General features: G+C 52.7%; 1 long non-coding RNA gene across 1 annotated transcript; it reads left to right on the forward strand.

Annotated features, from left to right (window-relative positions):
- Window positions 1-574: 574 nt before the first annotated feature.
- LOC309643751 lies at window positions 575-3,931 on the forward strand. The gene is made up of 2 exons (XR_014254053.1): window positions 575-1,498; window positions 2,226-3,931. It is a non-coding gene; the product is annotated as an uncharacterized lncRNA (long non-coding RNA).
- Window positions 3,932-24,080: the final 20,149 nt, after the last annotated feature.

Genomic DNA, 24,080 nt, shown 5'->3' on the forward strand with positions numbered 1-24,080 from the left:
GTGGAGCCATGTCCAGGGGCCAGAACTGTCCCCGTCTCATTGGGGCGCTAGGGCAGCGGCTCAAAGTGTGGCCCTTGACATGGGCCCACTGGGAGCATCAGGGATGCAAATTCTCCGACCTCACCCCAGACCCATGAATCAGAAGCCCTGGGGAGAGGGCAGAGGTCAGTGCCGACAAGCCCCCCCGGCGGGATTCTGATGCTCGCCAAGTATGAGAGTCCCTGGGCCAGGGAGGGAATGTTAGAGGTGAGGATACCTTGCAGCTCCTCTGGCAGCCTCCCCTGTCCCCTGTGCACTCAGGTTTCCACATAAGCATCCAAAGCCACCAGAGGGGGACCCCTGTGTCCTGAAGGCACACTCAGAGGATATAGTTTGTCACCCATAGCTTAAAACCAAGTGTTAGCAAACCCACGGGAGACCAGGGGAAGAAAGGGGGCCGAGTGTCCATCAGTGGGTCCGGCTAAAGGCTCATCAGCTACTGCCTTGGGCCCCTGGGCTGCTAGCCGAGCACACCTGCCTGGATTGGGAGGGGGTGGTAATGGGCATCGGGTTGGGGAAGCAGAGGAGACAGAAGTGCCGGGTGAAGGTCCAAGACTGGAGCAGCGGACGCTGCCTGGAATCCCGGGGGCGGAGCTTGTTTCTTATCAGGCCTGGACGTGTAATTTGTTGTGTTCGTGGGCTCATAAAATGTAATTGCCGAAAAGGGAGCCTGAAGGCCACTTTGTGCTGTTTTTAAAGTTGCAGCTGAGAACAGAGGTCTCAGCCACTCCCTTCTCCCTGTGTCCTCAGCAGACGTCAGTGCCGGGAGCAGGGATGCTCTCAGAGCCGGCAGGGGAGGACGGCCTCTCAGCCGGCACAGCGTGGTCCCCAAGGCTGACTGCCCCGCGCCCTTGTCCCCTAGGCTGCTGGGGGCGAGGGAAACGGGTGTGGGGAGTCATCCGAGCAGTGATGCCACCTCCGATAAGTCCACCCCAATCGCTGGAGGCTTTCTAAGAATGGGGGATACGCAGCTTCTTTTATTCTTTGGTTTCAACCCAATTCTTGGGCAAAGGGGAGAGGCGCACTCAGTGTCCACTCAATCCAGCATTTGCCATATGCTGAGAAATAAAAACGGGGCGGGTCCCAGCCCCTGCCCTCCTCCAGAGGTCACAGGCAGGGCCGCCCGGGGGACAGATGCACATCGCAGAGCCCCCTCCCCCAACTCAGGTTTCCAAGCAGTGGTGCCAGGACTGGGGTCACCGTATAACTCATTCTCCGAAGCAGGACGTTTGTCAGAGGAGCCGTGGATGCCAGCATAGCAGGCGTGAACCCTGACCGTCCTGGGCAAGCGAGCGGCAGGGTCACCTAACTCAGAACTGGTTGAGGGCAGTTATGAGGGATTGCCACTGTCGTGTTGCAACCAAGCAAAAACACAACGCAGAATCGCTGTAAAACGTCTCCGTGCTGACCAGTATCTACGTGCAGCAGAAAGGTGATATCCACGGCCCCGTGGTTAAGGGTGAGTGGAATTTGACATAAATGACAGTTTGGCACAGAAGGTGGCAGTTGGCTACAGAAGGACACAGCGGGTATCCGGTTACGAGTTTTGGAGAGCTCCTGGTCTCCTCCCAGCCAGCCTATTCTATACAAATGAGACCAGAGCCATTTTCTCCCAGCAAAACTGGGACCCCGCCACTCCCCTGCTCCAAGCCTCTCACAGCTGCCCACGGTTGATAGAAAGAAGCAGAACTTCTGCATCCAGGGCTTCCTCTGTGGGTCCCCTGTCCTGGAAGCACAGGCCTCTGCCCAGCTGGCCTCCGTGCTTTCTCACCCCTGCGCCTCTGCTCACAGGCCCAGCGATGCCTCTTCCCCACGGTTTCCTGGGAGGTCTTTACAGCCCATTGCCTAATCACCGCTTCAGGAAGGCCTTCCTGGTCGCCCTCAGGCGGGTGCAGGTCCCTCTACTGCCCTCACACCTGGCCACGCTCTGTTCTGTGTCAGACCCTTGCGGGGAGGGCTCTCAAATGCCCCACTGCACGGAAGTGCCACCTCGGAGATCAGCTGCATTTTTAAAAAAATATTTGTTTATTTGGCTGGATCTTTAGGTGCGGCATGCACGTGGGATCTAGTTTCCCGACCAGGGATCAAACCTAGCCCCCCAGCACTGGGAGCGCGGAAACTTAGCCACTGGACCTCCAGGGAAGTCCCTCAGCTGCCTTTTCTTACTCATCTCTTGTCCTCCGCAGTGACTGTCACCGAGCAGACGATTCTCAGAAGGCTGCTGAGGCGGTTGATTTCGTCTGCCCGCAGATCTTGAGGAAAGGAGATCCTTCTCCTCCGCCTGGTGCCACCTCCAGCATCTTCCAGGGACACGACGCATCAGCGTGAGGGAATCTCAGACTCGGCGGGATCCCAGGGATGGCCTGTCCACCTTGGGTGAAGTGACTGCTCAAGGGCACACGCATGGCCCTCGTGTCCGTCCCGGGGCCGGGGAATCTCATCCGCGGCGCACAGCGCGCTCCCCGTCATAAACGGTGAGCAGGGGATGGAAGGAACCTGCTCAGTTCTCTTCTTCAGCTGCCACTAGAGGAGTTTCTCAGACTCTCACATTCGGTGGACCCCCCCAGGGGACAGAAGACCCAGCCCTTCAAGGCAGCAGCTCCATGGGCCGCCCACCGCCTCCCTCTTCAGCCCGATCCCCTGGCCTGGTCCCTGGGTCCCTGCATCCAACGTTCAGTCACTCACAACCGTCCCTGCTCCCCGAACAGGCCGGGGCGGGCCACCCTGGTGCTTGTCAGCTTTCCGCAGAGCCCCGTGCCCCCTCCCCAGGATAGCCTGCAAGATCTCTCATTTGAGACTTGCCTCTGCAAAGCCTTTTTGTGGCCCAGCCCTCCAGTTAGAAGAGGGCTGTGCCTCCCTCAAGGTCCCATCCTACCTGGGGTAGATTGCCCCCGAAGCTGAAACAAGCAGGGTGAGCGTATGGCACGTGGCTTTTGCTAATTCTGCCTCGCCAGGGCACTGCCAGCTTCTTCGGGATCTGCTTGGTACTTCTTGTTCCATGTGCCCAGCACCTTGCCCCTGCCAAGCACCTAGAAGTCCTCAATTAATGTTCATGGAGTGAATGAATTTATTTTTTTCTCAGCAGATAAGACAATGGATGAAAGACGCATAACCAGTTCACAGGTATCCATGACATCGGGAGAAAGTAAAGGACATGGATGTATATACTGAAGTCAGAGCTTGACTGCCTTATTTCATTAAGTTACTTTAACTTAATTGACACACCTTCTACCTCTAGAAGGTTCTACATCGGGCTTGAGAAAGTCAGCACTCAGCCACCAGGTTTGCTGGCTAAATGGTGCATTTGGACAATAGGAGGTCTGAGTGGGGGTCCACACAGCCACTTGCACACGTGATGCACAAAAAGCAGGGAGAGAAAAGTGCAAACATCCGTTAGCGCCTTGTTGCTTTAATTAACTGACTTTCTAAGCCTGAAGGGTAAAGATGTTAGTTTGCCATCACGCCTCTGATTTATTCATTTCCCAAGACAAGGCAAAACCACAGCCTGATGGGAAGCAGGTACAGTGTGACCTATTAGATGATCAGCTTCTGCAGAATATCTTTTCCTGTTGCATTGCCCAAAGGTATGATGCTTTTGGAAATCTCCTTAATTTGGAATGTTATTGCTGCCATTTCAAAAGGGAGAGGGAAAACAAACGTTCCCTTTTTCATTAGTTTTAATGTCACTCCTCTAAAGTAGTGATGTCAGATAATACACTTCTAAAATTTATTTCTGGGGAGCACTCCTTATGAGGCCCTGAAATTTCTGACTTGTCACCTAAAGAAAATTGACATTTTCAGAGCTAGTCCGTGATGGATCAGGAAGTTGGGAATTTGCCCCAGGAGGGCTGTGCCACTGAAATTTGCACTAAAATAAAAATCTTCATGTTTATCTCCTCCTTTCACCTATAAAGCAATTCTGGGACTTCCCTGGTGGCACCGTGGTTAAGAATCCGCCTGCCAATGCAGGGGACACGGGTTCGAGCCCTGGCCTGGGAAGATCCCACATGCTGCGGAGCAACTAAGCCCATGCACCACAGCTACTGAGCCTGAGCTCTAGAGCCTGCAAGCCACAACTACTGAGCTCGTGTGCCACAACTACTGAAGCCTGCGTGCCTAGAGCCCATGCTCCACAACAAGAGAAGCCACCGCAATGAGAAGCCTGCACACCGCAACGAAGAGTAGCCCCCACTCGCCGCAACTAGAGAAAGCCCGCACGCAGAAACGAAGACCCAAAGCAGCCAAAAATAAATGATAATAAATAAAATAAATATTAAAAAGAATCTTGCCGATAGAAAGCAACTCTGCTTACCAATCTCACTGGTTGTGTCTTCAATCAGGACAGAGCCTGGTTCTTTCCTTGCCTTCTGAAGGCTCTGAGCATTTCTCTCCTCTTGCTGAGTAGATGATCCTTTTGAAGAAAGTTCAGGGAATTGAGGTTATTTAATTGGGGGAAGGTCAGGAATGGTTGAGGACCGTCTCAAGTGGCTATCAAGGCTTAGGAAAGGTGTCAGCCCACTCGTCTCCCTTTTTGCACAGAGCTACTCAGCTTCAGTTCCAGGAAGGAGGAGTGGCAGAGGGCACTGCTGCATCATGAGAGCTTTCAGCCCGGTCCCTATTCCTGAGAGCCCCAGAGGAAACGAACGAGGTTCCAAGGCGGAGAGGCTAAGCTGAACTGTGCTGGGAACTTCAGACTCCAGTCTCCTTTCTGAAGGGGAAGCAGAAGACATTCTCTGTACAGAAAACTCAGCCCTTCGGTTTTGTGAACCAGCTGGCGGGAATCTCCAGGGCGAAGATGTGCTGAACAGTCAGTGTTCCAGGTGAAAGGAGGCCTAAAGCTGGTGCCACGCAGATTTGACCCTCTGCTCTGTGTCTGGTTGAAGGTGGGTGGGCAACAGCTGTGGCAGGGAGGGTGCAGCTGGACAGACAGGAACCCTCGTGACCCTCTGCGCCTTGGAGCCTAGGGGAGCAGGGAGAGCTCTGTCATCGTCAGATGTCCTTGAGAAGAGGCTCAACAATGAAAGAACCTCTGTGCGCTCACAGTGGGATAGATGTGTCCCTTCTCCCATTCACTCATTCATTCATTCATCTTGAGCATCAGTGCTATGGCAGCTACCAGAATAGAAGCATAGGAAGCAAAGATGAGAGGTGAAGCAGGTGAATGAATGTGTACGTCGTGATGCCACATGGTGATTTCTAGGAGAGGGCAAGACTGGGGTGCTGGGAAGCCCAGAGCAGGGGCCTTATAACCTGGGTCATGGGAGACGAGACTTCCTGGGGAGATGGGCTTAGAAGATGGTAGGTGTGGTGGGCGATGGTGATAGTGAGGGAAAGGCCTTAGATGGTCTGCCTTCTATGTTCCTTCCTCCATTTGAGGTGGGCACTACCTCAAATTCCTTTTGGAATTTGAACACAGGGTGGGGAATTCAAGCAGAAACAAGGTGGGGAGGGGCACCAGAAGAGGGGCAGCGAGGAGCAGGACCTCAGGCCAGGCCACATCCTGGGGGACTCAGGAGGGCGGAGCTGACCCTGCAGGCGGTGGTGCTCCTTGCAGGTAAATGCTTGACGTGGGTGGTCAGGGGTGATTTTGAAGCAGGTGGGTCACCAGGTATGACTCACTCTTCAGAGAGATCCCTGGAGCCCGCACAGAGGGAGTGGAGGAGGAGGAACAGGTCAGGGAACAGGACTGGAGTGAGAGGGGATTCGAGGGAGGGCGTGTCACCTACTCCATCAGCCCCAGCCCTCGTCCCAGTGAGGACACCGAGGGTCAGGGTGGACCTCAGAAATACAGCAGGTGTGTCATAGGGTTCCAGGGCAGCTCTCTTGACTCCGAGGTGAGCTGGCTTTCCACCAAGCCATAGAAACCCCCAGTGTGACCTTTTGTCCTCCCAGTTCTGTGATTTTTGTCTAAGTCTTCCCATCCAGCCCTGCAGGCTACAATTGGGTCTCTTTCAGGGTCACGGGAGGGAGAAACCCTTTCCTCTGAGCTTTCCCCTTCCTGTTGCGCTTCAGTAGACACTTGTAGGCTCTGAATGGAGAGCCCAGGCTCCTGGCTCATGTGGGTTGGCGGGTGGTTCTGAAAGCAAAGCAGCTCACACATGTGGCCAGCCACGCTGGCTGTGCGCCGGTCCCCAGAGAACTCTCAGTGCACAGCAGACGGGCTCTGGGCGGATCTCCGGTAGTGTGGCTTTCTGCATCCCCCAGGCTCTCCTGTGTTCCACTGTCTGACCTTCGGGACGAAATGGATTCACTTTTACTGAAATACACATTTCAGCGTTCAGTGGCTTCTAGTGAATTTTGTTAAAAATGAGTTGAAATTGGAACCTACAAGAGAAATTTGAAAATCTTCCTTAAACTCTGAAAAATAAGGTCACTTGGCTAGGATCCAAGAGTAAGAAACTTCAGCCCCAATGATAATTATCTCGAAAAGCTAAAGAGTCAGTAATGATAGAAGAGAAAGGGTCTTGAGCAAACAGGTGACTGTTGGGAGGACATAAAGGAGGAGAGAGCCTGCCCCACAACTGGACGTGGTCCATCCCCGCCTGCCCCGTGGCTGTTTATCCTGTTTCTGTCTGTGCCTTTAGGGAAAGTGCTGGGCGCCGCAAAGCTGGCCTGGCCTCCTCCCTTTTCCTTTGAAAACCTGCAATCCTATTAATTACCAGATTCACTCCCATATCCCTTCTTTTGATAAGCCTGGGTTTATTCAGGCCAGCACAGCTCAGCTTCTGCAGAAGCCCATCCTCTTCATAATTGCAACTTCCTGCCCGGTTCTGCAGCTTCCGGCAGGATGCACACATATCCGCAGGCTCCCAGGCCAGCTTGAAGCCTTTGGCGTGCACGTTTGCCTTGTTCATTGGCTAACAGAGGAAAAGGGTGTTGAACAGTATTCAGTATGAAGGAAAGCTTCCAGCTCCCAGACTCAAGTTTTTCCAAAAGAAGGAGGGAATTTGTAGACGGAAGAATTTGCTGAAGGCCAAGACAGGGATGAATGAGCTTTTGGTTCAAACTATTCTCGTGTATTTTCTCTCTCTCTCATTTTCCCTGGAAATAAAGTAAAGGGAATTATGGGTAAAGACAAGTGCACAAATGCCCATAGCTGGGAACACTTTAAAAGTGGCAGGCTAACGTTGAAAATGAGCCAGAAACAAAAGGAAAAATCAGTAATACTGGTCTGGTTTTTATTTAACAGTGTGGTATTTTGTTAGCCATGGATTTTGCATTAATTTTGACTTCTTAAATACTGCCTGGAATAGGTTTTATCTTGATCACTGAGTTTTTTGACATCTTCAATTTTACACGCAAGGCCTCATTTCCCTGTATCCCTTCACCCCAGTCCTGGCCCTGGGCTGACCCATTATGTCATTAGCCATTGGTTCACTGATGGAGGTAAAGAAATAGACTCACTCAGGCCTCCCTGGCCCCTCTGCATGGACCTCCCTTCTCCCTTTTCTGTCTGGTGAAATCTCATCCTTCAAGGGCCTGCTCAAATGTGCCCTTCATTATTAAGTCTTTCTTGTTCCTCCCACGCTGGGAAAACCACCCTTCCCCAAGCTCCCACAGCACCTGTGTTCACCTGTGCTCTAGCCCTGACCTCCCTGCATGTAAGTTTCCCCCCATATCCGGGTCTGCGTCTGTGTTCCTCACCAGACATCAAGGTTGGGCACCATGATTTATTTATTTATGCCTTGCTTGGTTTTCTTAGTATTTGGTTGGTGGGCATCCCCCTGAATGATTAAAATGGAATTACGGGGTGCTAAGATGGTTTTTTTGAGTGTTAATAAACTGTTAGTTTGAAAAAAGGAACTGGCCAGGTGTGAGGCCTCTGCCCTGTTCCTGCGACCATGGGGCCCTTCCGCTGGTCTGGTGATCAGCAGTGTCTGGTCAGTGGCCTGTGGGGCTAAGGTGGGCAAGGTGTTTACATCTGGGAGTGTAGGAATTTGGAAGGTCAGGAATGTCCTAACAGGAAGCCTTGTGGCGGGATGGGGAGGGGAGAAGAGGGGGAGAGGGGAAGTTGTGGGAACACTCACTCCAGGAAGCTCATTCAGTAAATATCTGCTGACCAGCTATGTGGTTCGGGTGACTAAGAGGTAAGCGAGCTGTGCTTTCAAACCACAGGTGTAATTGGACGCAGGGTGGGGAGGCTGGCAGGAAGGACAGGGGACCCTGCCGTCGGGGGACTCAGGGAATGCGGCGGCCTCTAGGGGCATCGAATGGCCCCGAGGCTGGACGGTATTGACAGAAAGAGGCGACTAGGTGACATCTTTCCAAAACGTAGATCTTCAGGGTGATCTGCACATGTATTTTTCCTGTAGGCTCGGGTCAGAGAAATGAGGAAGTTAAATGCTGTGGAAAGGCTATTGGTAACTCCAGCCAAAATAACTCGATAATATTTTTAGTTTTACTGCTCTGGGATATTTAAGGAAGATAGATAGGTTTTGTAATGAGACTACAGTGCACAGACTGTTTGGCTATTATAAGCTGGACTTCTGGAGAAGCAGTCAGCAATGATTTAGGAAGGTCATAAAACGGAAAGCAAAAAACAAAAACAAAAACAGTGGTACCTTAGAATCCAAGGAATGAGTCAGGCCTGAATAAAAGCGGTTTAGTTATCTAGGACTGTACGAAAAAGGACCCCAATATAATGGCCTGAAATGACAGCCGTTGTATTGGGTACAGTTCTGTGGGCCTGGAATTGGGAGCTGGGGACGCCCTCCCTGGGGTACTCGGCTCTCCCGAGTGCGGCCTCTCCCCCTCACCTTCTGGTCATCTCCCCTGAGTTTCTTTCCAGGCCGTCTACTGGTCCATGGACCCCCATCCTCCTTGGGGGCAGCAAGTCGCTTCTGCGGTGACAGTGGACTCACGGTGGGTGAGGTCCTTGCCTGCAGAAACACAAGCCGTGAGATTCCGGGGGGAGGGCTGGGCGCTGACGGTGGGTGTCAGGCAGAGCGAGGGGAGGAGGGAGCTGGGTTCAAGGGACTGACTGATCACCGGGGAGAGGGGCTGGGGCACTAGGAGACCCCCATCACAAAGGCCCTCCAGCCGTCCCTCCGCTGAGGGACCCCCTCAGCTCTGGAAACGTCAGGTGGTCCCGCACGCTGCGGTTTCTGTGAATCCTGCAGGTCAGGGGTCGGGGGATGCAGGGGAAGGGGAGCCTGGGGCACGATGCAAAGCAGGGTTCTAGCCTGAGGGAGTCACACGGTTGGCTGAGGCCCAAGGGTCCCGTGACCCCAGGGGAGATGTCCTCTGCCCTGCATAACGCCCTTGTCAGACAGAGTCTGGGACGAGGCGGAGCCTGGTGACAGACGGCTCTCAGCTCCCAGCCCCGGAGGCACCTCCCCTGCGGGAACTCAGCTCCCAGGACCGTGGCGTTGAAGGCTCTGCATGGGGTTCCCACGCGAGGCTCGAGCTTGCCCGGGTCACACGCGGAGGGGACAGCCCAGCAGTGCTCAGAAGGCCTCTTCACCACGCACTGGACGCTGTGAAAGGGTTACTTGCCCGAGGGCGCGGCCACTGTGAGAGAGCGGGTCTTGATTAAGTGATAAACCTGGGGAGAGATTGTTGGGAGAATCAAGGAATGAGGATATTCTCCTAGATCCACAGCTTTCTGTTATCTGGCAAGAACCCCTGAGGCCTGGGTCAGGGCCCCGTCCCCGCTCCTCTCTGCTCCCCCCAGAGGAGGAGGAGGGTGACTGAGTGATGGGGGCACAGGGTAGAAGGGGAGTGGGCGCACTTCTGATATTCAGGGGGCCCAGGGAGAGGGGCAGCAGCGCTTGCCTGCCTCCAGTCTCTCCTCTGCTTCCCACCTCTGGGTCTATCCAGCATCGTGAAGGCCCTCGCAAGTGGCCTGTGGCCGCCCCAGCCCTAGAACCCCAGGTCCTTTCCACACCCCACGGAAAGCTGGTCCTCGGGCCTTGGGGTGTGCACAGCAGGGGTGTGGTCCCTCCCGGGAGGATGCACCCAGCCCGCCTCCTGCTTTTTCTTGTCCCCTGAGCCTGTAGCCCCTGGAGGTCAGCAGGCAGAGGCTGCTCTTTTTCAAGGATGAATGAAGGATACGTGTCTGCCAGGGATGCATTTCCAAGTCCTGCGATGGCGGGACAGCTCAATCTCGGCCTAGAAGCTTTGGAAAGATTCTGAAGAGGGAATGGGGCACCTGCAGAAAGCTGGGGTCACGCTGGCCTGTCTCCCTGCTGCTCTTCAAGGAAAGCACGGCTTCCTCACGACCCGTCCGAACGGGCTGCTCTGCGTATTCCGGTTGGCAGACACAGATCCATCTTGCATGCGGTCAAGAACATTTTATCCAAAAGCATCACTTGAATTTGGACACGGGGAAGCAAAACAAAGCAAGCCTGAGCACTCAGAGCCCAATCGGGCCCTCAGATACAGCAGGGGAACAGCTGCTGAGGGCCCTGCTCGCCTCCCCTGCCCCAGGTCCCCTCTCCAGGACGCCCGCAACTGTGTGCCATGAATGTGACATTTATTCTTCTTGGTTATGTGCAGAGTCAGGTGAGGTTATTGCAAATAGAATATAGAAATATTCATTTTTCTTTCCAAAAAGGCTCTTAAATGTCAAATTAAATTAAATGAAATCATGGTATCGGGGCAGAACACATATAAGTTGCAGATGGTGCAGACTTTCTATAAATTCCCCCAACTCCACTGCTTCCTCTTAGGTTTTATTGACCTGGGCCAGTTTAAATAAAGTTCAGATACACTTATTAGTCAAGCGAATGTCATTTGCTGGAATCTGAGCAAAATTCATTAGCTAACTTCTCCTCCCTCTCAGCACCAACTGCACCCCACTGCCGGCCCGGACACCCCGGGTTTTGTCTGGCTTCCTTGCCGGGCTACTTATAAGGTCCTCCGACAGCAAGTTCATCTGACATGGTTTAACTCTTCGGTTGACCTTTACACCTGAAGATGATCAAACAGGAATTCCAGGCACTCAGCATCCCCGCTGCCTTGGCACTTGCGGGCACAGCAGCTTTGGAGCACAGAGGCTGCGGGACGGGCGAGAGGAGGGGACCCGGGAGGCTGGCCGTCCCACCCGGCGAAGGGAAGCCCGGCCGCGTGATAAACGTGCCCAGCTCCAAAGACGGGAGCCCTCTGCGCAGATGCTGTCATGTTATGAGATAATTTGGGGGCCTCCGCGGGGTGAAAGGGTGGGTTTGTCAGAGGGGCACATACCTAGGGCGACCTTTTCAGGAGCCGCACGGGCACTTCATTACCATGTCAATCCTGGGAGGAGGCCCTTTAGCGCAGCAGTTGGCTGAATGCATAAGGAGCGGATGGACCCCTGAATGAATAGTGAATGGAGAACCGGCTGGAATCTGCCTTCAGCTTTGTTCGGGGATGACCAGGGTAAGGGACCCCGGAGCTTGCAGCCCAGATGGTAGGAGGAGGTGGCGATCTGGCGGGTTTCTCTCCTTTCCCTTTTTATCCTACCACTCGCGGGGTTTTTCTTCCATATTTGTATACATATTTCAGTTGCTTAATCGAATCTGCTTCGATTTCCTCACTCCACGAAAGCAAATTTAGCTTTGGGGGACCTGGAGATGAAACACAATAGTATCTGCAGCAATAAACATTTACATTCTTTTTCCAAAAAAATGGAAGTTTAAGATACTCAATTGCGTGAGGTGTAGAAGTCATTGAACATGTAATAAAGAAATCATGAAAAAGACAAAAAAAAGAAAACTTTGGAACGGCAAGTTCAGCATTACTTCTGGGTTCTCCCGTGTGAGCTTGCCAGCATCCAAGGACAAGGACAAGTGCTGTAAATCAAAGGACTGGCATTATCTAGTTTCCTTTCTGGCTTTAAAAGTTAGAACAGATGTCACCAGAGAGGACAAAATGGATTTTACCCACCAAGAGGGGCTTTTCTTGCCATTCGTAATAGGAAGCGCCTTGAAATGCTAATGTCCACAGTCTGTGTTGCCAGGGTTTGCATAGAGATGGTGGGAAACAGCTCTGATCTCAACAAAACCTTTTGTTATTAATCAAGAAAATCTGGTCTTCTGAAGCAGCGAAGAGCTGGAAATTAGCAAGGCCACTGGCAATGAGGCCAGGGAGCAAAACTGCAGGAGAAGATCCCGGTGCCCCAGGAAGACAAGGTATTTGGGGCCACACTGTATTTGCAGGCGCCCCTGGCCTTCTCTGCTCTCCCCGAGCCTCAGGATTTAAAGGGGGAGGGATATGGCTCTTGTATCTTGTGCTTTAAAGCCGTGTGTTTTCTTTCTCGGCAATTTCAAGAAGCAGGCTGGAGGAGCCTCCGTTAAAAGCACGCTAATGAAGTAGTGCTAAGAAAAGAAAGCTAAACACCACAGAATCAAAGTGGAGCATTTTGCTCGGCTAATGGGCTTGATTATGAGATTTTACAGGCCCTTTTATAAACTTGAATTTTATTTTGTGCTGGGGAACAGGAAATTTCTGTTTGGTTTTAAACATACATGATCACACCACCAAATAGTCCTAATTTAAGACTGGGAGAGTAGAACAAGATTTTATGTCTAAGAGAGGAAGGGGTGGAAACAGCTCCGCCAGTGGTAGTTAATAAAAGCACAGACTTTAAGCCACTTATTTTACAAAAATGGAAACGGAGGCTGCAGCAGCCCCGGTGACTTTTCTCCCTTTCCCTGCGCCTCTGGGGTGCTCAGAATCTGACGTTTCCTTGCATTGTGCCCTTTGGTATCAGGTGTGTTTATGTGGCCTCACCTCCTCAACTACAGCAGATAATTCTTTGTTGTAGGGGGCTGGCCTCTGCCTTGTAGGGTATTTAGCAGCGGCGGCCCCGGCCTCCACCCACTAGACGCCAATAGCACCCTTCTCCCAAGTGACCACCAAAAATGTCTGCAGACATCACTGAAAGCTTCCCTGGTTGAGAACCACTGAACTAGATCAATCACCTGCCTTCGGGTGATGGAAACCACACCTGGGACATTCTAACTTAGCCAGTGTCTGGCCTGGCGTGGGGCACAGAGCCTCGGGGTGAACACATGCTGGCGCAGCGATGTTGCTGAGAACTTGGTAAAGGACCGGACAAGCCAAAGCCAACAGCAGACTCGTGCGTGCTTTCAGTCTCCTTCTCCACGAGACCAATGGCTTTGCATTTTCCCTGGTCTTCTAGCAAGTCAGCTGGAGGGGAGAAAGCAGGCGAAGGAAGAAGGCCAAACAGTCCACAGCCTGGACGATCAACTAGGTGTTAGGTGCGTCGTTTTGCATATGCTTGGCCCTGTGGGCAGATGGTGTCCTCGTGGAGTAGAAATGGGTCTGCCATCGGGTGGTCGGTTTAATCTCCAGCAAGATTTTTAAGTGAGGCCTTGCTACTCTTTGAATGGTGCTTCCTTATCCTTGTAGGGACGCCTTGCTTTTTGGAATAACTTATTAAAAAAGTTGCCTGGGGAATTCCCTGGTGGTCCAGTGGTTAGGACTCTGCGCTCTTACCGCTGAGGGCCTGGGGTTCAATCCTTGGTCGGGGAACTAAGATCCCACAAGCCATGCGGTATGGCCAAAAATAAATAAATAAGTAAGTAAAATAAATGTCGGCTACAATTCTAAAAACAAAAAAAATGTTCCCTGTGTGTAGGATGATAGGTTTCCACCTATGAAATAAGTATTGTATGTATTTCTCTACTAAAAGCGAACCTAGAGAGAATCTGTTATAAAGAATTTCATTGTACCGTCATTAATTGTATCATCATCTTCCTCCCCATCCTGGGTTTGCCTGAACTATGGTACATGCAGCCCTAGAGAAGCACTGGAAGTCCCCGTGGCCTCTTGGAGCTACCACAGAAGTATTGCGATCACTTCATGCATAGTTTACTCACAAGAGCTTGATGAGGGAATGGAGGTAATATAATAAATGGAGAGATCAAGGGCATCCACAGAGAGCGGCCAATATGCATTGCACTTAATCCCTAAGCTGTGGATCAGTGTATTGCTCACACAGGGAGGTGGGTCCCAGGAGGCGTGCTTCCCCAGCTGTGTGCAGATGTGAGGCTCAGCGACTTGGGGGTTCCCCCAAGCCAGGAGGTCCCGGCTTCACCAGCACGTGGATTTATAAACGGCCACTCTGCCATTGCCTCATCTGCTGAGGAAGCTCTGGCGTCCTTGACCTAAGAGGCGTCAGGGAAAGCTGGGGCTTTGGGAGCTTGTGGGGCAGGGAAAGGGAGACCCTGAAAGTCAAGGCCAGCTGAGGAGCGAAGACTGGGGGGCGACAGGCTTCAAAGTAGCTTCTTCTAAACTGTCTGTGCTTTCATCACACCTCATGATGCTGCGTTGAAGTCTATCAGGTAGACATTCACTTGGCTTCACAAATACATTGTTTTAAATGTGCATGCCTGTGCAGGGACCACGTGACGTGGTCTAGGGCCCCAGTATCCTCGCTTGACAGAGGAGGAACTGTCCACAGAGGGGAAGGAATGAGCCTGCTGGGAGGGGCCATGGCCGGCTGCACCTGCTGCCCTTCTCCCTGAAAGGATGCTCACCGGGGGACCTGCCTCCTGGCCTGCACGGATCGAGCAGGGTCCTGCGTCTGGGCACCGGGAGCAGGGATTATCCTGCAGGGAGAGTGGAGGCTTGGGGATGGAGGGCTGGGCAGCCTTATCTGACATCATCCCCTGAGGATAGGGTGCTGTAGAGTGAGCTTCGGGGTCAGAGTTCAGGACTGGTACCCAGGGAGAAAGGGCGCAGAGGTGGAGGGGTGAGCCTTAACTGAGGACAAACACTACCCACTCTGTTCCCTGCCGTGCTCACCTTATCTGGAGGGCGGGTGGACTCCCTGTCGGGCTCCCCTCACCCCTGGAGCTGCTCCCCGCGCCCCAACCTCCCCCCAGACTCAACACACATGTCAGTCATCATTCGTGTGAGAAGCCGGCAACCTCAGGGATGGAATCAAATTCTGTGGGCTCGCCGGGGCCCTCCGGGACAGCTAAAGCATTGCTTCTGAGGACAAAAGCGTTCTACCTTTGGGCTGTTTAAAGTCCCAGTGATTTTTTGGAGCCCAGCTGGTGGGTTGGGGCCAGAGGGAGAAAGGGCTCCAGCAATTCCCCTTTCTCAGCCTTGCTCTCGGCGGCCTTTCCGATTGCCTGGTTAGTACCCAGGGCGTCCGAATTGTCCCAGTTTACTGGCCCTGCAACCAAGTGCTAAAAACCGCTCCCGCTCAAAAGCAACCTGGTTTATTCTCGGGCATTAAGAAAAGAGCTGTCGGTGATTGGAAAGCAGCAGAATAGCCTCCTAGACTGAGATTTCACCTGGGGGGAGAGTGTGGAGCAGAGAAAAAGGCTCCATTATAAACACCTTAAAAACAGACAACAAAGGAAACGCTGACATGGCCGGGCCCCCAGGGCCGCTCCACCAGGCAGTTAGGGGAGGGAAGGGTTTTGTGTGGAGTTCAAAGCCCCAGTGAAAGCTAACGAGGACCATTGTATTTGGGTAAAAGACAGTGCAAGGGCTTATCAGAAAGGAGTGTTAGGTTACCCCGCCTCTGGGCTCTGGAGAGTCTTAAAAGGCAGACTTTGGAGCCCCTGGAGGCTTCCAGGGACATTTTCTAGGGGACCCCTTGTGGGGACGGCTCCTGGGGTGTGCTGGCTTTGTGGGCCGAACCCACAGCAAAGGGGCCGAAGGATGGGTGGGCTGCGGGGCGGTTTGGGGCGGTTACCCCCGCGATCCCTTGAGTCCTGGAGAGTGAATATTGCCAGGGAGCCTTCATGGTCTTAGGGGCCAGAGAGGTTGCAGTTTCGGAAAAGCTCCATCAGTGAAGAAACCAAGAGCTGAGATGCCTTTTCTGATGGTTCTTGAGACAATGTCCTTAGTTCAGGAATACGGGACTAAAAATCAGCTGCTCTCATTTAACACTGACCAGTGAGTGAGTAGAAGCAGGTGGTCCCTTTCCAGAACCGGCCCTAGTCCCTAGGAAAGGTCCCATTACTGTTAGGGATCTGGGCTGACGGGGACCCACACCCCACTTAGGGAGCCGCGAGACGTCCCGAGGGGAAGGCCTTTCTGTGCGTCTGGGGGGCTCCTGTGGTGCCATCCTGTCGCTGAGCAGGGCTGTCCAGGCAGGCTGAGCTGCCCCCTCCTGGGAGGACGCACCTGACCCTGCCCGCCCCCGTCAGGTGCCACCCTAGGCAAACCTTTCTCTAAATCTGCTCCAGAGTCACTCATGTCAAGAAATCTACTTGTATTTTGTCCTTCCACTTCCCCATCTATAGAATGAGAGAAACAAGAGTTTTTACATAAAAAACGAACCAGCTCCCTCACCAACAAGACAAAACAAACCCAGCCATGCCCACTTGGCGAAAATTGCACACCACTGTTAAAGCGGACTAGGAAGAAGCATGAAAAATTATAACATGAATGATGTGGAATGAATGATAATGAAAGAAAAATGGAAAATAATTATGCAGCAGCGTTTCTGGGAAAACATGCCTGGCCCTTCAGTACGATTTCCCACTGGCCCAACGTTGACGTCTAATTAAGATGTTAGCTCCTCTTTCCTCCCAGCCTTTCATTCTTATCAATTCTTCTAAAAGTCTCCAATTTCGTACAACATAAACAGAAATAAGAGAGGCCGGCCACGCAGGGCTGCAGGGCTGGAGGAGAGTGTCTTAGGAATGCGAGGGAGGAAAATGCAAGGAAGGAAAAAGATTTTAACAGCCTGTCTCCTTCATACTTTTAAAACAGCTTGCGGCCAGAGGAGCCCTGGGGCCAGGGAGACAGTTTGAGGCCAACTTCCGGGCCTGGACAGAACCTGGAGGGTGAGGTGAGACAGCCTGCAGGGATCGCAGTGAAGACAGGCAGTCTGCAGCCTGAGCACAGAATTCTCCACCAGCGAGGAGTCTTCAAATTCTCGAAGCCTGCCGGTGCATCTTCAGAACAAAATAATTTTTTTTTTTTAGTTTATTTTATTGAAGTATAGTTGGTTTACAATGCTATGTTAGTTTCTGCTGTACAGCAAAGTGATTTAGTTACACACACACACACACATATTTCATGTTCTTTTTCCATTATGGTTTATCACAAGAGATTGAATATAGTTCCCTGTGCTATACAGTAGGACCTTGTTGTTTATCCATTCTATATATAATAGTTTGCATCTGCTAATCCCAAACTCCCATTCCTTCCCTCTCCCACCTCTCCCTCTTGGCAACCACAAGTCTGTTCTATATGTCTGTGATTGTTTCTGTTTCATAGATAGGTTCATTTGTGCCATATTTTAGATTTCACATATAAGTGATACCATATGGTATTTGTCTTTCTCTTTCTAATTTATTTCACTTAGTATGCTAATCTCTAGGTCCATCCATGTTGCTGCAAGTGGCATCATTGCGTTCTTTTTTTAATGGCTGAGTAGTATTCCATTTAGGTTGTTTCCATGTCTTGGCTATTATGAATAATGCCGCTGTGAACATTGAGGTGCATGTATCTTTTTGAATTATAGTTTTGGCCAGATTTATGCCTAGGACTGAAATTGCTGGATCAGATGCCAACACTATGATTAGTTTAGAATAAAATTAGTTTCAGTTCACTGGAGTGAGAAATATGTTTGCCATCACTGGCCTGACTAGAAATTCTAGGCTGGGGTAACTGCTGGGATAGTTCTCCACAGCCCCTGAGATGGGGAGAGAGGTCTGGGAGAGGTGGGGGCCGGCCGGGAAACAGTCTCTCTGTTTAACTGGACGTCAGCTCTGTGCGCCCCTCAGGGCCTTCTGTGTCATTCATCCCGCAGGAGCCCCTGATCTCCAGCTCTAAATGTAGAGAGTGGAACTGAAGTGGCTGACGGGGCCTGGGAGCGAGGGACTCTCAAAAGACTCAGCAAACAGCTTCTTGTTGAATTTAGCAAGGCCTCAGGCTCGGAAGAGAACACCTCTGGCCTTGATCTCTGGATTCGTGTTGGAGTCTCTCCTACCCTAGGAGAAGCGTTTGCACCGTAACTATGGCAACTCACAGGTACCGAGCTCTCAGGATCTGCCAGGTGCGTGCTGTGTCACGAGACTATTCCACCCATCTTCACAACAGCCCCATGAGGTGGGTGCTAGTATTTCACGGATGAGAAACGGAGGAGGTTCAGCTTGCTGCAAGGACTTGTCCACGGTTGTGCAGCTAGTTAGTTAATAGTGAGTTGGGATTTGGGCTGGACAGCCAGACCCCAGACAGACCTGAGCTCTCAAGGAAGCCGCAGCTGCCCTGGGCTGTAGGGAAGGGTGAGGGGACAGATGCTCGCTAAGGAACTCTGTGCCGTATCTAAACTGATGGTTCTTAATTGTTTTAAGAACTACTATGTTTCCAAAATTGATCTTCGTTATAAAGTGGCAAAGTTTGCCAGGGATTCCTTAATTAAAAAGAAAAAAAAAAAAAGTAGCACAGATTCCATTTTGGACCCTAGTATCATTACTCTCACTCTGATATTTTTTCAGGAGAGGAAGAAAGAGGAAAGGAGAAGCAGCAGTTATACCTGCAAGAATGTCTTGCGGGTCTTGAAAGAGAAGAGTTGAGAAATCTGCGCCAGGAAGTGGCCAGTTTCCAACTGCGTTATTTCATCACATCCTCACAACTTCCCTGAGGGAGAGGGTGTTATCTTGAAGGTAAGAAAACTGAGGCTCAGGCAGGTATATGACTAGCGTTGGGGTGGAGAACTGTGTCCTCCAGAAAGGTTCACATCCTAACCCCTGCTACCTGTGAATGTGGCTTTATTTGGACATGGGGTTTCTGCAGATGTAATCAAATTAAGATGAGGTCCTGTGGGTGGGCTAGGCCAATGACTGGGGCCCTTATAAGAAGAGGGGCATCTGGACATTTGCACAGAGAGGACACAGGGAGACGCCACGTGGAGATGGAGGGCAGAACTGGAGAGATACATCTGCAATCCAAGGACCACCAAGAGCTGCTGGCAACACCAGAAGCTAAGAGAGGCAAGAAAGTGTTCTGCCCTAGAACCGTCAGAGGGAGCCCGGCCCGCCTGACACCTTGATTTTGGACTTCTAGCCTTTAGAGCTGAGAGAGAATGACCTTCTGTTGTTTCAGCCACCCGGTTTGTAGTAATTTGTCATGGCAGCCACAGGAAATGAATACACCAAGTACTCACCTTGCTTCCACTGTGTACTTGAACCTAGTTCTGAATTAGGTTCTCTGATGCCGCCTGCATCTGCCTCCTAAGGTGGTTCACGCTCCAGTACTAGAGAAGGAGATCAAGGATGGAGCTAAGAGGGCCTTGAAGGAAAGAGGAGTGGAATTTCACTGGGGTGGAGACAAGAAGAGGGGCGTTGCGACCGACGGCAGACAGCAAACCCCAGAGGGTTGGCCCTGGGGAGGGATTGGATGGACCCAGGTGCTGGAGCCAAATGCTAAAAGGTCTTGAAAACCAGAAAGAGGCATTGGAATTTGGTGCCATCCATGATGGGGAACTTTGAAGATGTGGTAGCAGGCAAAAGGGTAAGAGCAGGATGAGAGAGTTTAAAATATTTGTGCGTTGGGCTTCCCTGGTGGCGCAGTGGTTGAGAATCCGCCTGCCAATGCAGGGGACACGGGTTCGAGCCCTGGTCTGGGAAGATCCCACATGCCGCGGAGCAACTGGGCCCGTGAGCCACAACTACTGAGCCTGCGCGTCTGGAGCCTGTGCCCCGCAACAAGAGAGGCCGCGATAGTGAGAGGCCCGCGCACCACGATGAAGAGTGGCCCCCGCTCGCCGCAACTGGAGAAAGCCCTCGCACAGAAACGAAGACCCAACACAGCCAAAAAAAAAAAAAATTTGTGGGTCGTTGAGGGATGAATGGAGGTGAAAGAGATGGTTTTTCCCTGGTACACCAGGAGTGTTCCCAGAAGGAGGAAAATGGAGAGTTTCCTAAGGACATGTGGGCACTTGAGAGTGGAAGAGAAAGGGGGCAGGAAGGGAATATGAAGGTGGCTTGGCTGGGGGGGATGTGTGTGGAGGGGTCCTCCACCAAGGGAGGGGTCCGGGCGCCCGAGAAGAACGGGCTGACTCTGGCTGAGGGCGGTCAGCGCTGGAGAGAGGAGAGCGGAGAGAGAGCAGCCCAAGGGAGGCTGAGGAAGTGAAGCTGGGCGGGAGATGCTGACATGTACAGCATACGTGATTCCTGACGATAAATATCCCTGGAAAGGCATGAAGTGTGGTGCTGCTGAGTGACTCAGAGCCCAGGCATGCTGGTCCCCTTGTCATGTGGGCGGCCGAGCTATGCTGGCCGAGATGAGGCTGAGTAGCTCATGAATGTGCGTGGGAGGCCGACTGCACTGGAGAAAGAGTTAATGACTAAACCGCTGGCGCCACTACAATGGGCCGGGCTGGCCCAGGGTCCTTGGGTTTGACCCCGTTGCTCACCCGCCCCGTCGGCATGTGGCCCACGTGGGGACACCCCAGGAAGCTCAGCCCGCGGGCAAGGCGTTTTAGTTTTGGAAACTGCCAGGACAGGAAATTAGTGAGGCTGATTAAGAAAATCAATTTGGCTTGACTTGAATTTGGTAGGAGTTGGAGAAAGGGCGGGGCTGGGGAGCCAGCATCTGATGTGGGCTCAGGGGATCCTGCATTCCTCCGGGGGGCCGGGGCTATTAGCCCCTCTTTCCTGGGGGAAACTGAGGCTCAGAGAGGTTCAGCAGTTGACGAAGGCTCCGTAGATGGCAAGGGTGGCCGAGCCAGGAATGAGGGGGCAGGCCTGTTGGCTCCCAGGCCCCCCAGCCCGAGCCCCCGTGGCAGCACTGGCTGCCCCAGGCTCCTGAAGCTGCGGGACGCGGGAGGAGCCTGAGGCCGCAACGGGAAACAGGAGCCCAGATCCCACCTCTGGCTCTGCCCCATCTCAGCTGCTCGTGGAGGGGAGAAGCCGCCGGAGCAGCGCTGCGGACCCTACACCACCAGTACTTGCCCAGTGACCCTAGATGACCTCAGGGCTTCTGCAGAGGGGTTGACGGTACCTCCCTCTACCTTCCTCTGGCAGGTGTGGTTGCCCAGGTGACATTTTAGGATTCTGTCCAGTCCTAAGATTGCAGGGTTTGTGATTTCTGGAGATCTGAAGGGACGAAAAATGTCTTTGTGTTCAAAGGAGCTGGGCTTTGGGCAAAAAGTCACTCCCTTGGGGCACTGGACATTGCTTTCCCCCTGTGCCTGCCCAGGGAGGTTCCTTTGCTCTGGGCTGCCAGTCACTGCTCCCCGGCCCCACGATTCCTGCCCAGGGCATAGCGGCGGTCCAGGCCTCTGGCTTCCCTGGCTGGGCACTTCTGCCTCTTGCCGCACGATGCCCGACCACCCACTCTCCGGGGTCTGTGGAGGGAGCCTGCCCCGCTATCGCACAGACAATGGTGCCTGCGTCTTGGAGGGCTTCCTGGGCTCTGCACTTCACAGGGCAGGCCTCACCCCTGCTTCAGAGCCCCACGGGGGTCCCCGGGCCGGCCTCGCTGCCTGAGGTCTCCCTTGGCCAGAGCCGCTCAGAGCCCCCGGGCTCCTCTCCCTGCTGGGGGGCCATAGCCACTCCCCAGGCCCAGCCCTTCCAGCTCTTTCCAAAGCAGGAGAAATGCCGCCTCTTGGAGGAGACTTCCTACAGAAGACGGCACACCCCCTCTCTTCTGCCTGCTCACAGGGGGACCGCTGGTCCCTGGGATGGTCCTTCCCCAGCCCTACACGCCTTTGATTACAAAGACCGTACATGGGTACCGCCCCAAAGGCTGTCTGGTGCCTCCCAGACGCTGGCCCGGAGCGGAGGTGTCTGCGTACTTACAGCGAGTCCTGGGGAAGCTCCCTCCTTTGCCTGTGAGGGCAGAATAATGCACTCCACCATCCTCAGCCCCAGAACCTGTGAATAGCAAAGGGACCTTGCAGACAGGGTTAAGTCAAGGGTATGGAGGTGGGGAGATTATCCTGGATTATCCAAATAGGCCCGAAGTAGTCTCCAGGGGGCCCTTCGTGTGGAAGAGGGAGGTGGAGAAGTCAGTGTCCCGGTGAGGCTGTGTGGGAGACACCCAGCGGGCCAGCGCCGGCTTTGAAGGTCAAGGTGCCGTGAGCCAAGGAACGCGGGCAGCCTCCAGAAGCTGGAAAAGACAAGGAAGCAGACTGCCCCCGAGAGGCTCCGGAAAGGACACAGCCAGCACCTTGACTTTAACCCATTTTGGACTTCTGGCCTCCAGAAGTGTAAGGTAATAAATTTGTGTTGTTTTAAGCCGCCGAGTTTGTGGTAATTTGTTAGGTAATTTCTACTTGTGGCAACAGAAAGCTGATAAACCAAGTGACCCTTTTTCTCATGACCTGGGAACAGAGGGGACGGCTCTCAGTGTGCATGTGTCCAGGGTGGAGCTGGCGGGTCCCGGAGCCTCTTGCTGTGCCCCAGCCTGGCAGGACCCCGTCAGCACCACACTCAGAGAATGAAGCTTCCCCACACCTCTCCTAGCTGACCTCACAGCGTTTCCCCAGAGGCTCCCGGGTCAGCCGCAGCGGGACACCCTTCTCTTGTCTGTTCAGCTGCACAAATGGGCCTGCGGCCCCTAGGAGGAGAGCGTCAGGGCTGGAGGAGGGAGGAGGCCCCGTCCCGGCCCCCATGGGCTTTCAGTTCAGCCAGGGACAGGTGTGTGCAGAGAAGATCCCCAAACAGGGCCACGCTTGGGCCGTGATCACAGGGCATTGGGAGGGCATTGGGGGTCACGGGGCATTGGCCCGCACTGAGAGTGGAGGCCAGGTCTGCAGAGGGTGAGACAGTGGCCTGAGGGCAGGGCCAGGACCGGGGGCCTGGCAGATGATGGAAGCTCGGAAGCCGGGGATCCAGAGGCAGGACCGGGGTGGTGTGACCCCGATTCCTCCTCTTCCTGGGCCCTTGGAGTCTTCCCAGCCCTCTGAGGGATCTGGGCCCCTTCGGCTGGTGGGCTGTGAGCAGAGGTGATGTGAGTTCTCACCGACTCAGCAGACCTGAAAGCCACGTGTTCATGAGGCCAGGTCCGCAGACATGGAGCCCATGGGCCCCATGCACTCGAGTGAGCGAAGCGTGACCTTGGCTCCTGAAGCCTCGGAGATTCCTGCGTTAACTCCTCATCCCGGCAGGGTCTGCCTATCTTGGAGGATTAACTGGGTTTAGAAAGAGCCCCGGGGTCTTGTGAAGGGCGTGTTGTGTGCGGTGGAAAACATGAGTACAGTGAGCTGATAGGATGGGAGACGGGAGGCCCAGGAAACAATCACAGGGAGTTAGTGGGAATGGGGGGTGGCAGGTGTCAAGGCAGAGCAGCGGCCACGGAGGGACAAAGGCCACCTTGGAAGAAAGCCTTTGACTCTTGCTTCCAAGCTAAGGATCTAATTTTAAAAACTACTCTCAAGTCTTCTCTGTTCCAAGTGTGTGAGTGTTTTTAACTGTTTTCTTGGAGACCTAATTCCACGCCCTGTACAGTGGGCCCCGGGCACCCACAGATGCTAGAACAGTGAATAAGTTACTTTGAAGAAAGGCGATCATATTTAGGCACGGCCAGAATAGGAACTTTTAAAAATAAACGTTTTTGGAAAATAAACTTTTGAGACTCTTTAGTTGAGAAATCAATGAAACCCATTGCAGTAGCCTATTCATTGGCATTTACTCTGTGAGTTTATGGGTAAAAATCTCGTTCCCTGAATCCTTAAACGGGAGTATATCCCTCCTGTAAGACTATTAATACATAATAAGGATTGTCCGGTGCCCTTTAAAATAAATTTTAAATCAAGTATAATGTATAATGTACAGAGACACTTACTATGTTTTACTCAGCGAATGATCATATCCACTGCCTTTGTATTTCCATAAAATGATCATTAAGGTAAAATAAATAAAACCGGAATTTTATGGTAAGTGGGGTTATTCTTTCCCATTAAATTTTCTATTAACTAATTCAACCCCTCAACGGTGATTTGCTGAACACCATGCCCTTTTGTTGTAATCATAGCTAAGGTTTGTGCTCGGCTGGGGCACCTGTACTATTTCACTTAATCCTCACAAGAATTTGATTTGGTGGCTTCTATCATGATCCTCAATTCAGAGATGAGGAAACTGAGGCCCAGAAGGATTGGGTAGTTGGCCGAGAGTCACACA

This window comes from Balaenoptera physalus (assembly GCF_965194825.1).
Source record: "Balaenoptera physalus genome assembly, chromosome: 15".
Lineage (NCBI taxonomy): Eukaryota > Metazoa > Chordata > Mammalia > Artiodactyla > Balaenopteridae > Balaenoptera > Balaenoptera physalus.